The sequence below is a fragment of the Pan paniscus genome, chromosome 11, assembly GCF_029289425.2.
Source record: "Pan paniscus chromosome 11, NHGRI_mPanPan1-v2.0_pri, whole genome shotgun sequence".
Taxonomy (NCBI): Eukaryota; Metazoa; Chordata; class Mammalia; order Primates; family Hominidae; genus Pan; species Pan paniscus.
In genome coordinates this window covers 101,506,134-101,524,146 of record NC_073260.2, presented here as the reverse complement: position 1 = coordinate 101,524,146, position 18,013 = coordinate 101,506,134, and positions in this window count along the sequence as shown.

Genomic DNA, 18,013 nt, shown 5'->3' with positions numbered 1-18,013 from the left:
TGGGATCGTTACACATTATATGTCTGTATCAACAAATCACATGTACAACATAAATATATACCCATAGGTACCCAAATAATTTAAAATAAAAACTTTTTTAGAAAGCACAGAGAATTTACAAATCTTCCTCATTTCCCCACTACAGTTTCCCCTATTATTAACATCTTGGATTAATGTGGTACATTTGTTACAATTAATGAGGCAATATTGATACATTATAATTAACGAAAGCTTATAGTTTACATTAGGATTTACTTTGTGTTGCACATTCTGTGGGTTTGGATAAATATGTAATGACAGGTATCCTCCATTATAGTGTTAACACAGAATACTTGAACTGCATTAAAAATCGCTTGCTCCGCATTTTCATCCTTCCTTCCTGACAAACCATTGGCAACCACTGATCTCTTTACCATCTCCATAGTTCTTCCTTTCCCAGAATGTCTTGCAGTTGGAACTATATACTCTTTTCATATTGGCTTCTTTCACTTAAAAATATACATTTAATGTTCTACCAACTTTTTCATGGCTTACTAGCTCATTTATTTTTATCACTGAATAATATGTCATTGTGTAGAGGTACCAGTTTGTCTGCCCACTTGTTGAAAGACATCTTGGCTGCTTCCAAGTCTTGGCAATTCTGAATAAAGCTGCTATAAACATTCTTGTGTAGCTCTTTGTGTGAACGTAGATTTTTCAACTCATTTGGGTAAATAACAATGAGTGTAAATCCTGGATAATATGGTAAGAATATGTTTAGCTTTGTAAGAAATTACCAAACGCCAACACAAAGTGACTGTACCATTTTGAATTCCTACCAACAATGAATAAGAGTTCTTGTTGCTCCAAATTCTAGCCAGTATTTGCTGTTGTCAGTGTTTTGGATTTTAGCCACTCTAATAGCTGTGTAATGGTATATCATTGTTGTTTCAATTTACAATTCCCTAACGACATATGATGCTGAATATTTTTTCATGTATATACTTGCCATCTGTATATCTTCTTTGAGGAAGTGTTTGTTCAGATCTTTTGCTCATTTACTAATTCAGTTGTTTGTTTTCTTATTGTTATTAGTTTTTTGTAAAATTGGGATACCGGGTCTTTATCAGATGTGTTTTTGCAAAAATTTTCTCCCTATTTTTAACTTGTGCCTTCATTATCTTAGCCGTGTATTGCACAGATAAAAAGGTTTTAATTTTTGTGAAATCCATCATCAGTTTTTTCCTTCATAGATTGTGCTTTTGACATTAAATCCAAAAAAATCATCGACAAACACAAAGTTGTCTAGATTTTCTTCTATATTATCTATATGAGTTTTATAGTTTGTGTTTTACATTTAGGTCTATGATCCATGTTCAGAAAACTTTTATAAAATGTGTAAAATCTATATTTAGATTCCTTTTTATGTGGAAGTCCAGATGTTTCAGCACTTTTGTTGAAAAGTTTGTCTTTTCCCCATCAAATTGCCTTCGCTCTACTGTTAATAATCACATGACTACATTTGAGTGAATCTAATTCTGGGCTCTCTATTCGGTTTTATTTATCTGTTTACCTGTTCTTTAGCCAATACTGTATCCTCCTGGCTACTGTACTGTCTTAAAGTAAAGTAACGTCAATCTTCTGATTTTGTTCTTGTCCTTCAATATTGTGTTGGCTATTATGGATCTTTTGCCTCTCTTTATGAGTTTTAGAAGTAATTGGCTGATACACATGAAATTAATACTGGGATTTTGATTAGGATTTCATCAAATCTATAAAGTGGGAAAGAGCTGACATCATTAAAATATTGACACTTTCTATCTATGTGCATTGAACATCTCTCCACTTATTTAGATGTTTTAAAAAAATTATCAGAATTTTGTAGTTTTTCTTATATAAAATATGTAATAATTTCTTAGATTTATACTTAAGTATTTTATATTTTTGGTGCTAATTTAAATGGTATTGTGTTTTTAATTCCAAATTCCAATTGTTTACTGCTGTCATTTAAGAGAACGATTAACTTTTGTAAATTATCCATGTATCCTGCCGATTTGCTAGAATTACTTATGAGTTTCAAAAGTTTTTTGTTGTAAATTCTGAGATTTTTCAACATGAAAATTATGTCATCTATAAACAAAGACAATTTTATTGCTTCTTTTTAATCAGTATTCCATTTATTTCATTTTCTTGTCTTATTGTGTTAGCTAGGATGTCCAGCATGATGATGAAGAGGAGTGGTGAGAGGGCACATCTTTACCTTGTTCTTAATCTTAGTAGGAAGGCATCCAGTCTGTCCACTATTATGTATGATGTTAGTTGTAGGTGTGTTGTAGATATTCTTCATGAAGTTGAAAAAGTTCCTCTCTACTCCTAGTTTATAGAGCATTTTTAAAAATCATGAATGAGTGTTGGAATTTGTCAAATTCTTGTTCTGCATCTACTGGTATGCTCATATAATTTTCCTTCTTTAGTCTGTTGATGTGATGAATTACATTATTTGATTTTTGAATGGTGAACTCCGTTTGAATACCTGGAATAAATCTCACTTAGTCATGGTATATAATTTTTATAAATTGTTGGATTCAACTTGTTGATATTTCATTGAGAATTTTTGCATCTATGTTCATGAGCAATAATGGTTTGTAGATTTTCTTTCTTGTAATATCTTTTTCAGGTTTAAGATAATGTTGACCACATGAAATGAGTTAGGAAGTATTCTCCCTGCTTCTGTTTTTGTGTTTGTTTTTTGATTTTTTTTTTTTTGGAAGAGATTGCAGAGAATTGGTATAATTTCTTTCTTAAATATTTGGTACAGTTCAACAATAACTCAACTTGGGCCTGTTGTTTTGAAAGGTTTTAGAAGGCTGTTAATTTGTAATTCATGTTTTAATAGATTTAAGACTACCAGATTATTTATTTCTCCTTTTGTGAGTTTTCGTAGATTGTGGCTTTTGTGAAAAGAACATGGAATTGTTCATAGTACTCCTTTATTTCTGTTTTAATACTTATGGAATTAAAAGTGATGATGACTCATTTATTCCTGATATTGGTAATTTTCATCTTTTTTCTTGGTTAGTCTAGTTTATCAATATTTTTTAAAAATACTTTTTTTAAAACTAGCTTTTGGTCATGTTTATTCTCATTGATTTACTGTTTTTATTGATTTCTGCTCTAACTTCTATTACTTATTTCCTTCTGCTTGCTTTACACTTCTTTTTCTAGTTTCCTAAGGTGGAAACTTAGGATACTGATATTAGATTTTTCTTATTTTCTAAAATATTCATTCTATAATACAAATTTCCCTCTAAGCACCAGTTTTACTGCGTTACACAAATTTTGATGAGTTGTGTATTTGTTTTCAAAAATTTTTAAATTTTATCTTGAAAATATATTGTTCCATATATAATTTAGAAGTGTTTAATCTCCAAGTATTTTCTTGTTTTTCAGCTATTTTTCTGGCTGTAATTTTTAATTTAATTCCATTGTGGTCTGAAAGCATAGTTTGTATGATTTCTATTCTTTTAAATGTGTTAAGGTGTGTTTGATGGCCCCATATATGTTATATTTGGTAAATGCTCTGTGTGAGTTTCAGAAGAATATGTAATATATATGGTTTTTGGATAAAATATCTGTTTGATAAATGCTCTGTGTGAGCTTCAGAAGAAAATGTAATATGTATGGTTTTTGGATAAAATATCTGTTTGATAAATGCTCTGTGTGAGCTTCAGAAGAACATGTAATATGTATGGTTTTGGATAAAGTATCCTATAAATGTTTATTAGGTCTACTTGATTGATGGTGCTATTCAGTTCAACTATATCCTTACTTTTTTCTGCTTGCTAGATCTGTCAGTTATCACAGAGGGATGTTAAAGTTTCCAACTATAATAGTAAATTTGTCAAATTCTCTTTGCAGTTCTACAGTTTTTGCCTTACATATTTTGATATTTTGGTGTTAGGTACATGCACATTAATGATTGCTATATTTTCTTGAATAATTTGGCCCTTAATCATCATATAATGCCCCATTTTTTTCTCTGATAATTTTTCTTGCTCTGAAGTCTGCACTTACTGAAATTAATATAGCTAATCTAGATTTCTTTTTATTTGTGTTAGTGTGGTATGTCTTTCTCCAACACTTTACTATCTGGCTCTTTTATTTAAAGTAGATTTTTTGTAGACAACATATAGTTGGTTCTTGTTTTTTGACTCACTTTGATAACCTCTCTTTTAATTGGTGTTTTTAGATGATTGACATTTAAAGTGATTATTAGTATAGTTAGATTAATAAGTAACCATATTTGTTAGTGTTTTCCGTTCATTGCCTTTGTGGGGTTTTTTTATTAGTTTGCCTGTTTGTTTTATACTTTTTTTCTGCCTTCTCTGGTTTTAATTAAGCATTTTCTATAATTCTGTCTCCTTTGTTAGTGTATCTATTACATTTCTTTTTTACTATTTTTCATGATTGCTCTAGAGTTTGCAGTACTGCAGCATAAATTTGCAACTAATTTAAACCCATTTTCAAATAACACTATACTACTTCATGGGTAATGAAAGCATCTTATAACATATTATCTCTAGTTTTTTCCCTTTCTTATTTCATAACTGCCATTTCGCTTCACATATTCATAGCCAAAATCACTGAGTATATGGTGCTATTATTATTTTGACAAAAATCTGTAATCTGTTAGATCAATTAAAACAAAAAAGAAAAGAGTCTATTATACCTTCACTTATTCCTTCTCTGATGTTTTTCATTTCTTAACATAGATCTGAGATTCTGACCTATATCATTTTTTCCCCCTTTGAAGAATTCTAACATTTCTTGCAAGGCAGGTCTATTGGAAACAAATGCCCCTAGTTGTTTTGTGAGAAGGTTTTTGTTTCTTTTTCACTTTTGAAGGATAATTTCACTGGATACAGAATTCTATGTTGGTAATTTCTTCTTTCTTTTTCTTTGAACACTATAAGTATTTCACTCTACCCTCTTCTTGCTTGCATGCTTTCTGAAAAATTGGATGGAGTGTTTACCTTTGCTTTTCTATAGGTAAGCTCTTTATTTCTTCTGACTTCTTTAAAACATTTTTTATCTTTGATTTCCTTTAGTTTGAAAATGATATGCCTACCTGTAGACTTTTTATATTTATCCTACTTGGTATTCTGTCATTCATTTCAGAAATTTCTCTGCCCTATGACTATGACTTCAAACATTTTCTCTATTTCTTTATCTCTTTCTTCTACTTCTGGTATTCCAATTACACATATAACTTTTGTGGTTGTCTCACAGTTTTGAAATATTTTGTTTTATCCTTTTTTTCTCTTTGCATTTCAGTTATCAAAGTTTCTATTGACATTTGCTCAAGCTTACTGATTCTTAGTCATATCCAGTCTATCGATGATTCCTTCAAATTTCTGATACAGTATCTTTTATTTCTAGCATTTTCTTTTGATTCTTTCTTGGGGTTTTTATTGATCTTCTTTCAGTTTCAGTGTGTTCTTTCATATTGTTAGATTGTTTCTACTTTTTCCAATATTGCCCTTTGCATATTAATCAGAGTTGTTTTAAATTCCCATTCTGATAGTTCCAACATGACTGCCATATCTAAATCTCGTTCTGATGCTTAGTTTTTCCCTTCAAACACTGTTCTTAAAATATATATATATATATATATATATATATATATGCCTTGTAATTACTTGTTGAAAGCTGGCCATCAGCTAGCAAGTAAAAGAAACTTAGGTGTATATGCCTTTAGTGTGAGTGTGTATGTCTATTCAGTTAGGAGTTACCTTGTATTTACTGTTTGCTGTAGGTGTGGTGTCAGGGCTAATTTTCTCTGATGCTCTTGTTTTTGTCTTTTTTGTTGTAGTTTTCCCTAGTGACTCTTACGTGATGTTTGACATTTTCAATTCCTTCATTTGTATTATCCTATTATCTTCTAGGAACTCCATTGAGGTAATGATAGGGTGTTGGGGGAGAAAAAATGTTCTGTAAAATTATGATTAGGTCTCTTTCTTTTACCGAGCCTGTGTCCTTGGGCTGTGACCTTCACAAATGCTTCTCACTTTTACTTTCTTTTATTTTTCTACGAAGGTGAGGCCTTTTGGCCTCATCTAATTGGAGCTGGGCATTTCCTTTTTGCCATGTAGAAGACAAGAGCGGGCAAGAGTTGTATACTTCCCTTCACACAGTTTGCTTAGGTTCTGGTAAAACACCAGTCATTTAGGCTATGGTAAAATAGTTTCCCTTGTGGGCAGGTTTTGTTAAGGAGAAGAGAATATTCTAAACACATTTTTAAATGGCTATTTTCCCTTTCCTCTGCTGGAAATACTAGAGGTTTGTTTTTTGTTTTTCTGATTTTCACTGTGAGAACGTGGTAGAGCTCCTAGAAGTAAGCTTCAGAAAAGTGTGGAGGCCTTCCTGAGTCTCCTTGGAGTTTTAACTCTTAAGCTTGTCTACCTTTATCTTCCAGCAATTCAATTACAAGTTTAAGTTTTCTTAACCCTGTGCTGGCTCCAGCAATGGTTACTGTTCCTCAACCTTTACCCCAATAAGCTATGATTCCCTTTAACTTCCTGTCTCTCTCTCCAATTTGAGGGGCAATAGATTGCTCTGTGATTTCACATTTCTCTAAAGAATCCTAGAGGAATTGCTGATTTTTAGTTTGTTCAGCTTTTTTGTTGTTGTTGCAAAGATGGAAGTGAGGCCTTTTAAGGTTATTACATCCTTGACTAGAAATTAGAATGCCACTAAGCTATTTTTTAATCATTTAAAAATTTTATTTATCAACTTTTAAGTCCAGGGGTACATGTGCAGGATGTGCAGGTTGGCTACAGAGGTAAACATGTGCCATGGTGGTTTACTGCACAGATCATCCCATCACCCATGTATTAAGCCCAGCATCCATTAGCTATTATTCCTGATGCTCCCCAGCCTCCCATCGCCCCACAGGTGTGCAGTGTGTGTTGTTTCCTGTCCCCCATGTGACCATGTGTTCTCATCAGCCAGCTCCCACTTATAAGTGATAACACGCTGTGTTTGGTTTTCTGTTCCTGCATTAGTTTGCTGACTATAATGGCTTCTGCCTCCATCCATGTCACTGCAACGGACATGCTCTCATTCTTTTTTATGGCTGCATTGTATTCCACAGTGTATTGTACCATTTTTTCTTTATCCAGTCTATCATTGATGGGGCATTTAGGTTGATGCAATGACTTTGCACTGTAAATAGTGCTGCAATAAACATATGTGTGCATGTATCTTAATAGAATGATTTATATTCCTTTGGGTGTGTACTCAGTAATGGGATTGCTGGGTCAAATTATATTTCTGCTTCCAGGTCTTTGAGAAATGGCTACACAGTGTTCTCCAATGGTTGAACTAATTTACACTCCCACCAACAGTGTAAAAGTGTTCCTTTTTCTCCACAACCTTGCCCACATTTGTTGTTTTTGACTTTTTAATAATAGCCATTCTGATTGGCATGAGATGGTATCTCATTGTGGTTTTGATTCACATTTCTCTAATGATTAGTGATGTTGAGTTTTTTATCATATGATTGTTGGTCACATGTATGTCTTCTTTTGAGAAGTGTCTGTTCATGTCCTTTGCTCACTTTTTAATGGGGTTGTTTGCTTTTTTTTTTTTATATATAAACTTGTTTAAGTTCCTTGTAGATTTTGGATATTAGGCCTTTGTCAGATGGATAGACTACATTCTGTAGGTTGTCTGTTCACTCTGATGATGTTTCTTCTGCTGTGCAGAAGCTCTTTAGTTTAATTAAATCTCATTTGTCAATTTTTGCTTTTGTTGCAATTGCTTTTGGCATTTTTGTCATGATATCTTTGCCTATACCTATATCCTCAAGGTATTGCCTACATTTTCTTCAAAGATTTTTATAGTTTTGGGTTTTATATTTAACTCTTTAATCCATCTTGAGTTAAATTTTGTGTATGGTTTAAGGAAGGGGTCCAGTTTCCATTTTCTGCACATGGCTAGCCAGTTCTCCCAGCACCATTTATTAAATAGGGAATCCTTTCCCCATTGTTTGTTTTTGTCCGGTTTGTCAAAGATCAGATGGCTATAGGTGTGCGGTCTTATTTCAGAGTTCTCTATTCTGTTCCATTGGTCTATGTGTCTGTTTCTGTACTAGTACCATGCTGTGTTGGTTACTATAGCCTTGTAGTATAGTTTGAAATTGGATATCGTGATGCCTCCAGCTTTGTTCCTTTTGCTTTTACAAAACATTTTAGCTTGAGATAATAGAAGAACACATGCAGTTATGATAAATAATGCAGAGATAGTTTGTCTACTCTTTTTCTAGCTTCCGTCAATAATAATATATTGGAAAACTGTAGGATAATATCACCACGAGGATATTGACTTTGATACAATCCACTTATGTTGTTCAGATTTCTTCAGTTTTACTTGTACTGATTTGTATTCATGTGCATGCTTTTTCAGTTCTATGTAATTTTATCACATACATAGGTTAATATATTCACCACTTAGTTAAGATAACAGTACTTTCAACATCAGGAGAATTCTTCCTGTTGCACTCTTATGACCACACCCATTTTCTTCTCACCTTATCCCATTCTTAACTCTACAAACCATTCATTGGTCTCCATTTCTATAGGTACTACATTTTTTTGATACATTGAATTTGTAATATGTACCTAAGCCAAACAATATTAGAATATTGGGAAGCAAATTCTCCTTCTATATCGTGATTTTATAAACAGCAAAATTAAATTTCATTTTATATATGTGTGTGTGTGTGTGTGTGTGTGCGTGTGTGTGTGTTCTGTGTATTTTGTAAAAAGAAGGGACACCTACTTCAAATTGGATGCTAGTCTAACTACTCAAATATCATGAGTTAATTCAGAGATGAAAGTCAGCCATGCCTGGTGCAGTGGCTCATGCCTATAATCCCAGCACTTCAGAAGGCCAAGATAGGCAGATAACTTGAGGTCAGGAGTTCGAGACCAGCCTGAGCAACATAGTGAAACCCTGACTCTACTAAAAATACAAAAATTAGCCAGCCTGTAGTCCCAGCTACTTGGGAGGCTGAGTCAGGAGAATCACTTGAACCCAGGAGGTGAAGATTGTAGTGAGCGGAGATTGTGCCACTGCACTACAACTGAGTGAGACTGTCTCACAAAAGAAAGAAAGAAAGAAAGAAAATCAGCTGGTGACATTTATTGTCATGAAATTCCTTCTCTTGTCACTGAATATAGAATTCTTATGGTAAGAGAAGATAAAAGCGAAAGTCAAAATGGCCTCTCCCCATGTATTAACAACCGAATGCCCCTCTCATATGTCTGCCAAACACAGGCGGCCATTTTCTTTAAATATGTACCAGGATGAGAGTATTTTTGAATGAGTGGCTCTAAAGCTAAAGGATTCAGAGGATACCAGTTTAGAAATGGAATATGGTGGAGGCTACAAGACACTGGTATTTTCTTTACTGCAATTTCTATTTGTTTGAGTCCATAAAATGTAATATTACTATGTGAAATTGTTACTTTTTTCATTCATTTATGTTAATTTTTAAATTCAGGAGTGAAAACAATAAAATTATTGGTTTTTAATTTCAAATGAGACTCTGTTTGTTCCTCCCCTGATTTTCTTCATATATTGTAAATTTATATTTTCTTATATATCATTGAAAGGTGTTTTAGAGGGCTGGGAGAGGTGGCTCACGCCTGTAATCCCAGCATTTTGGGAGGCCGAGGCGGGCAGATCACCTAAGGTCGGGAGTTCACGACCAGCCTGGCCAACCTGGAGAAACCCTGTCTCTACTAAAAATTCAAAATTAGCCAGGTGCGGTGGTGCATGCCTGTAATCTCAGCTACTTGGGAGGCTCAGGCAGAAGAATCGCTTGAACCTGGGAGGCGGAGGTTGCGGTGAGCCGAGATCGCGCCATTGCACTCCAGCCTGGGCAACAGGAGCGAAACTCCGTCTCAAAAGAAAAGAACAAAAAAAAAGAAGAAGGGTTTTTTAGTCTAGGTGCAGTGGCTCATGCCTGTAATCTCAGTACTTTGGGAAGTCACGGCCAGTGGATCACGAGGTCAGAAGCTGGAGACCAGCCTGGCCAATGTAGTGAAACCTCATCTCTACTAAAAATACAAAAAATTAGCCAGTGTGGTGGCATGCTCCCAGCTACTCGGGAGGCTGAGGCAGGAGAATCGCTTGAACCCATGAAGCAGAGGTTGCAGGGAGCTGAGATTGCGCCACTGGACTCCAGCCTGGACGACAGAGTGAGACTTAGTCTCCAAAAAAAAAAAGTGTTTTTACCTTAATTGGAGACACTGAGCTAGCCTTCTGCTTTATTTTGCCAAGAAAAACCTTAGTGATCTTATGCATGGATTTAGTGCTGAATTGATATTTGTATTGATTATCCATCTCACTTTTAAATTATGCAAAACTCCAATTAAAATATAAAAACAAAAATGTGAAAGCAGGGAAGGATTAGGTCTTTGAAAAATGCAGATCAGATAAATACACTTTATTTAGGACATTCTTTCCTTCTTTTTCCATCCGTATTTTGAACATATCTGGTTATATTCCAAGAATAGACATAGATATTACAGGAAAAATCTGCTGTTAAAACATACTCAGTAACTATTCACTAATCCTTTCCTCTGAGAGCTTAGTCGGCTAAATATGATACAATGTATTCTCTTGCATGCATTGACTGAATGCCAGAACAAGACTCTAAAGACATCGTAATTTAAATACCCAACGGTCCTGGGAGAGGAGATGATTTAATCGATATCTGTAACACAAAAGGTTTAGCAAAAAGAAAGACATTTGAACATTGTAAAACAGTGAGGAGGATTTAAGTTTGTACAATTTTATCAATTCCAAAAATATTATATCTATATCAATTTATTTATTTACCTATCTTACTATAATGTATATATTAGAGAGAGAGAGAGAGAGAATTCACACACACACACACCTAACACAAGCATCCTAAAATCAGATGAAATTTCATAATAAGCAGTATCATTAGTAGCTTCTTGTTCATAGGACATTTGATCCTGAGAAAGCTGCCACATTTAAAACATAAGAATATGGAAAACCATTATTGCATGAATATAACTGTCCTTTAACCTCATTCACTTAGAAAAAATGCCAGTATCAGTGGTTTATGTGTATATTTGCTTTGGAAAAAAAGATTGAGTAGCTGGCGAGAGTATTTTCCTTGTCTGATACTTCTCATCCCAATTTCAATTTTTTGAAATTTCTCTTTTATGGACTTGGGTGAGTCCACATTGGACAACCTATACATGCATTTAAAATGAAAAAAGGAAGTTCATGTAAAAAGTAACCATGTGATGAATCTGATATCCTCTTCCCTTATTTGGATGATAGAAATAATTACTTCTAGATATATCATTGCACTGGGCACAGTTGGCACCCAGGAGTTGGCCAGGTGTTAGATGTGATAGGAAATGCACTGCCTGATTAGACAGACTAGAGTCCAAGTGCAAAAACATTCTGTCTTAAATGAGATGAGGGACAGAAATGTAAAGATGTCATTTAATTTTTCATCTGTGGCCAACACATGCCAGTGTTTCAAGATGATTTTGTTAATCACATGGGACTATTCAATGCATGTGGTAACGAAAAGATAGAAACATGTTTTTTTCAAACAAGGCAAACACTGTTCAACTCAGTTTCACTGCAATCATTTCAGTTGAGGTTTCTTTTTTTTAATCTTAGTTGATTTCTTTTTATGACTGCGTAAAGGTATTTTGCTTTGTTTGCTTTTACTCAGGTTTTTATCCCACTGTGTCTTTTTTATTGTTATAATTCAATCATACTCTGGGCTCTAAGGATGCTACGGGCACAATAATACCCAGAAAGGTGCCCTGAAGCTCAGTGTTCTTAGCAAAGAAGTTGAAGATCTTTTCTAAAAATATATGTTATATACATAAGATTATCTAATTTGCATTCTGAATTTTCAATTATTTACTGATTCAATTATTTACTGATTGTTAACACATGTTAACAATCCATTGATAGCAGTAATTGCCAGCATTTACTGAGAGTTTATAATAGTCAAGCACTTTGCCAAGCATTTTATATGCATCACCATAATAAATTTTTGAAATTGATATTATTGAATGCGTCAGTTTATTTTTTATTTTCTACATAGTTGTTCTCAAAGTTCTTTCAGGGTGTTCATGAGGTAAAAATTATTTTCATGATAATACTGGCATTATTTATCTATTACAATTTCACTTCCTTACAAATGTTAAGAGCACAAAAACTTATTAATAATCTATATTGTTTTAGAGTCCATATTACTTCTAACCTTTAAAAAACTACTAACAATGAGTTTTAATGCAGTATGAAAGAGGAATATTCTCAACTATCTAAAAAGATTATTAGAACACATCTCTCTTTTCCAATTACGTACATATTGAGGTCAAATTCTAGTGATATTTTTTGACCAAAATAATATATCAAAACAGACTGAATATAAAAACAGGCATAAAGCTCAGATGTAGTATAAGACATTTTCTAGATCTTTACAAAATATAAACAGTGTCACTCTTCTTTTACTTTTTGTTTGTTTTGAAAAATTATAGTTAAATTTCACAAAAAGGTTGTTTATGTTAAAATTGAATTTATTATTTTTTACATGAAATAACAACTATATTACTTAAATACAGATAGGTTGACATTTCTAACATTAATAGATATTTAAAAAGCTGGTTTTTGCTTTTTTTTTTTTTTTGAGACTGAGTCTTGCTCTACAACTTAGGCTGGAGTGCAGTGTCATGATTGTAGCTCACTGCAGCTGCCACCTCCCAGGCTCAAGCAATCCTTCCACCTCAGCCTCCCAAGTATTTGGGATTATAAGAATGTGCCACCATGCCTGGCTAATTTTTCTGTATTTTTTGTAGAGATGTGGTCTCACCATGATGCCTAGGCTTGTCTTGAACTCCTGGCCTCAAGTGATTCACCCGCCTTGGCCTCTCAAAGTGCTGAGACTACAGGCATGAGCTACTGCACCCAGCCAAAAAAACCTTTCAATAACTTTTGAGAGCCTAAAAGTATTCTGACACCAAAATATTTCAGAACCATTTTTCTAACACATTTTCCAAAAGAAATTTTTTTTTTTTTTTTTTTTTTTGAGATGGAGTCTTGTTGTATCTCCCAGGCTGGAGTGCAGTGGCGCTATCTCGGCTCACTGCAAGCTCCGCCCATGGTTCACGCCATTCTCCTGCCTCAGCCTCCCGAGTAGCTGGGACTACAGGCGTCAGGTACCACGCCCGGATAATTTTTTTTTTTTTGTATTTTTTTTAGTAAAGACGGAGTTTCACCGTGTTAGCCAGGATAGTCTTAACTCCTGACCTCATGATCCGTCTGCCTCGGCCTCCCAAAGTGCTGGGATTACAGGCGTGAGCCACCATGCCTGGCCAGAAATTTTCTTTTACATCATGTGAAGTACATATGATTTCTACGAATGAGTCAGTAGGTAAATATGTCATTTTGTTATTTTATTCATATAGCCAAACTCTATTCTTTCAACAGACATAATGTGATAATGGTAATAGCCCAGTGACTTCCAAGTAAGGTGAATTTTCTTCACCAACTTAAGAATTTTAAATTATGTCTTGAAAAAAATTTTTAAAAACGTAATGCTTCCTAGGTTAGGGAACAAAATAATTATGTTTAAGAATTACAGATGTTAAAATAATTAGGTTTAAGCATTACAGATGTTGTTCAAGTTGTGTTTATGAGCAAGTTAGTGTGACAGCATAGACAGGGAAGCAAAACACCTAAATAAGATCTGCTTGGAGCCAAGAGGGACTCCCCATTAGAAAGAAAAGGTAAGCTAGAGATTTCTAGCAGTTGCCATTAGCACTGGAGATACCTGTAATCCTAGTTACAGACAAGTCCCACAATTCTCACAATGGATTCAGGGACCTGCCTGAAGTCCATGCAGTTTCATTGATCCAGAGAAGGAACACACACCGAGTCTTCCTACCACTACCACCCAACTCCCTGGGACCAAAACTGCTATGAGACAAAACCATGTTGGGAATGGAGCTACTTCTGGAGTACATGAGTACATCATAGCCTGGGGTTTAATAGCCCCTACACCTCCAAAACATTTCGTCGCTGCCATCATTCCACTACATACACACAGAAGACTACATACAGCCATGACCCCAGCATCTGAGCCCACACAGTGTCTTATATTCTAGGAAACAAGAGGTCCAACATAGCAGAAGGCCTTCCCATGACCAAGGGAACAAGTACATGTGCTCGCCACGGCCCTAGAACTGACCACCTGTGACTCTCCATCATCCCAGCTGCCACACAATGCATGTGCCTCTTCAGAAACCAAAAACCCATTATTTTGGTGTCCACCATAGTTGGCATTGCTACCACCAAATCTGGCTATACCCCTGTGCCAGGCATGTACCTCCCCAAATCCCAAAAGCCAATCCACCCAGTAGATCCCACCCTCAACAAAGCTGTGGCACTGCTTCCGTAAGCACCAACAGTACAGGCCACTAAGGCACTCAAGACTCCTCTGATATTGATCAAAACTGAAGAAATCACATGGAGAACTTACTAGTGCACCCACCCAGAATGAAAACCAAAGCACACTACCCAACTGATACTATAGGACATAGCTACAATAAAAAGTATTTTTCTATGAAAGCTACTCCATACAATTAGAAAGGATAACTGTTTCACCAGATGTGAAGGTATAAATGTAGGTACACACACACAAGAAAAAAAAATTTAAAGGAAATATGATACTTCCAAAAGAACACAATATATTTTTTTCAGTACCACATTCCAAAGGAAAGGAAAACAATAAAAGCCTGAAAATTAACTTAATTTAATGATCTTGAGGAAATTCAGCAAGATACAAGGGAATACAGATAGAGAATTTAACAAAATCAAGCAAACAATTCATGATCAGAATGAGAAATTCAACAAAGAGATAGATGTCATAAAAAATTCGTGAACAATCTCGGAGCTCAAGACATCAATCAATAAAATAAAAAATGTGAAAGTTTCAACAACAAACAAACTCAAGCAGAAGAAAGAATTTCTGAACTTAAAGTGAGACTTTTTAAAATAATTCAGTAAAACATTGAAATTTACAAAATAATAAAGAAGCCTATGGGACTTATGGATCACCATTAAGAACAAAGACACTTGCATTATGGGATTTTCAGATGAAGAAGAGACAAGAAAAGACATAGAAAAGCTACTTGATCAAAAATAGCTGAAAACATCTTAAGTTTTGGAGGATACATGGACATCTAGATCCAGGAAGTTCAAAAGTTACCAAATAGATTCCATTCTGAGGTTCATTATAGTAAAACCATCAAAAGTCAAAGACAAAGTGAGAATATTAAAAACACCAGTAAGAGAGAATCCAATCACATATAAGAGAGTCTCAATTAGATTAACAGCAGATTTCTTAGCAGAAATTTTACAGGCCAGGAGAAAAAGGAATCATATATTCAAAGTGCTGCAAGAAGAAAAAAAGATAACTATCAGCCAAGAATACTACTGCCAGCAAAGCTACTCTTTAGAAGAATAGCTTATACAAGCTATCCTTGTAAAAAATCAGTAGCATTTCTATATACCAATAATAAACTACTTGAAAAAATGTCAAGAAGCAATTCACTTACAATAGCCACAAAATATAAAACCTAGAAAGAAACTTCAAGAAGGTGAAACTATCTCTACAATAAAAATTATAAATCTATGATGAAAAAAATTGAATAGGACACCAACACAAAAAATGAAAAGGCATTCCATGTTCATGAATTGGAAGACTTGTTATTGTTAAAATGACCATACTACCCAAAGTAATGCACAGTCAAGGTGATCTATATCAAAAAAAAAATAAAATTCTTCACAGAAATAGAAAAAAATCATAAAATTTTTATGGAACCACAAAAGACCCCCAATAGTCAAAGCAATTCTAAGAGCGAAGAATAAAGCTGAAAGTGTCATACTTCCTGACCTAAAAATATACTACAAAACTATAATAACCAAAACAGCATGAGATTGGCATTAAAGCAGACATACAGACCACTGGACTGAAGACAGAACCCAGAAAAAATCCACATATTTACAGCAAATATATTTTGAATAAAGGTGTGAAGAACGTTGGGCAAAGGACAATCTCTAATAAACTGTGCTGAGAAAACTGGAAATCCACATGCGGAATAATGAATCCAGACCCCTATATCTCAGCATATAACAAAAACAACTGAAAATGGATTAAAGACTTAAACATAAGACCTGAAACTATGAAAATACTAGAAGACAACATTTGGGAAACACTCCAGAACATTGGTATTAGCAAAGATTTTTATGTATAAGACCTCAAAAGGACAGGCAGCAAAAGCAAAAATAGACAAGTGAGATTATATCAAACGAAAAGTTTCTGCACAGCAAAAGAAATAATCAACAAAGTGAAGTCACAATCTTCAGAATAGTAGAAAATATTTGTAAATTATGCATCTGATAAGAGATCAATATCCAGAATATGGAAGGAACTCAAACAACTCAGCAGCAAAGAACCAAAAATATTATTTAAAATTGATAAATGATCTGAATATACATTTCTCAAAAGAAGACATACAAATGGCCAACAAGTATATTAAAAAAGTATCCTTAATAGGGATATGTAAATCAAAACCACAATGAAATATCATCTCACTCTAGTTAGAAGGGCTATTATCAGAAAGACAAAACATAACAGATGCTAATGAACATGTGGACAAAAGGGAACTCATAAACTGGTGGTGAGAGTGTAAATTAGTAGTTATTATAAAATGCAGTATGTAGCTTTCTCTAAAAACTAAAATGGCACTACCATATGATCCAGCAATGCCATTATGAGATATATATTCAAACAGAAAAAAGCAGTATGTCAAGAGATATCTGCACTACCTCGTGTATTGTAGCACTATTTATAATAAGCAAGATATGGAATCAACTTAAGTTTCCATCAACAAACGAGTAAATAAAGAAAACGTTGTATATAAACATAATGAAATATTATTTAGCCATAAAGAAGAATAAAATCCTGGCATCTGTGGCAACATGAATTATCCTGGAAGACATTATGTTAAGTGAAATAATCTAGCCACAGAAAGATAAATACTACATGTTCTCACTAATACATGGAAGCTAATTCAGTAGAACTCACGGAAGCAAAGAGTAGAATACTGATAACTAGAGGCTAGAAAGGATGAGGAAAATAGGGGACAGGGAGAACTTGGTTAACAGATACAAATTACAGCTGGGCAGACGGAGAAGTTTCTGTGTTTTATAGCACTGTATGGTGACTGTAGATAGCAATGATTTATTCTATATTTTCAAAGAGTAGAACAGATGAGTTTGAATGTTCCCAACACAAAGAAATGATGAATATTATAGTGATTGATAAGTACCCCAATTTGATTCATTACACATTGTATATAGATATCAAAATATCAGACTCTTGTCATATATGACCCATCATTATGTGTCAATTAACACTAACAAAATAGATAAATAAATAAATCCTAAGCAATCTAAAAAAAAAAAAACCTACTAAATAAACAGTATGAATGGGTAAGCCAGACTGGGACACAATACTGGCAAAGCAAACAAACTTCTTCAGAGCATAGGAAACTAATAAAAAGATACAAAATATAATACAAAAAGGGGAAGGATATGAAGGCCTTTCTCAAAGTAAGGTATGTTAATGGAAAATAAGCACATAAAATCATGCTCACATGAACATTATTGTTCATGAGGGAAATGTGAATAAAAACTACAATAACAAACATACCCACTAGAAAGTCTAAAATTATAAAGACTGACAACAATAAATGTAGCTGAGTATCTGGCGTATCTGTAACTCTAATACTTTGTGACTGGGAATGTAAAATAGTACTTTTGCTTTGGAGAAAGGTCAGGAAATTTATTTTGAATCTAAACACACACATATTTCATGACCCACAAATTTCACTTTCTAGGA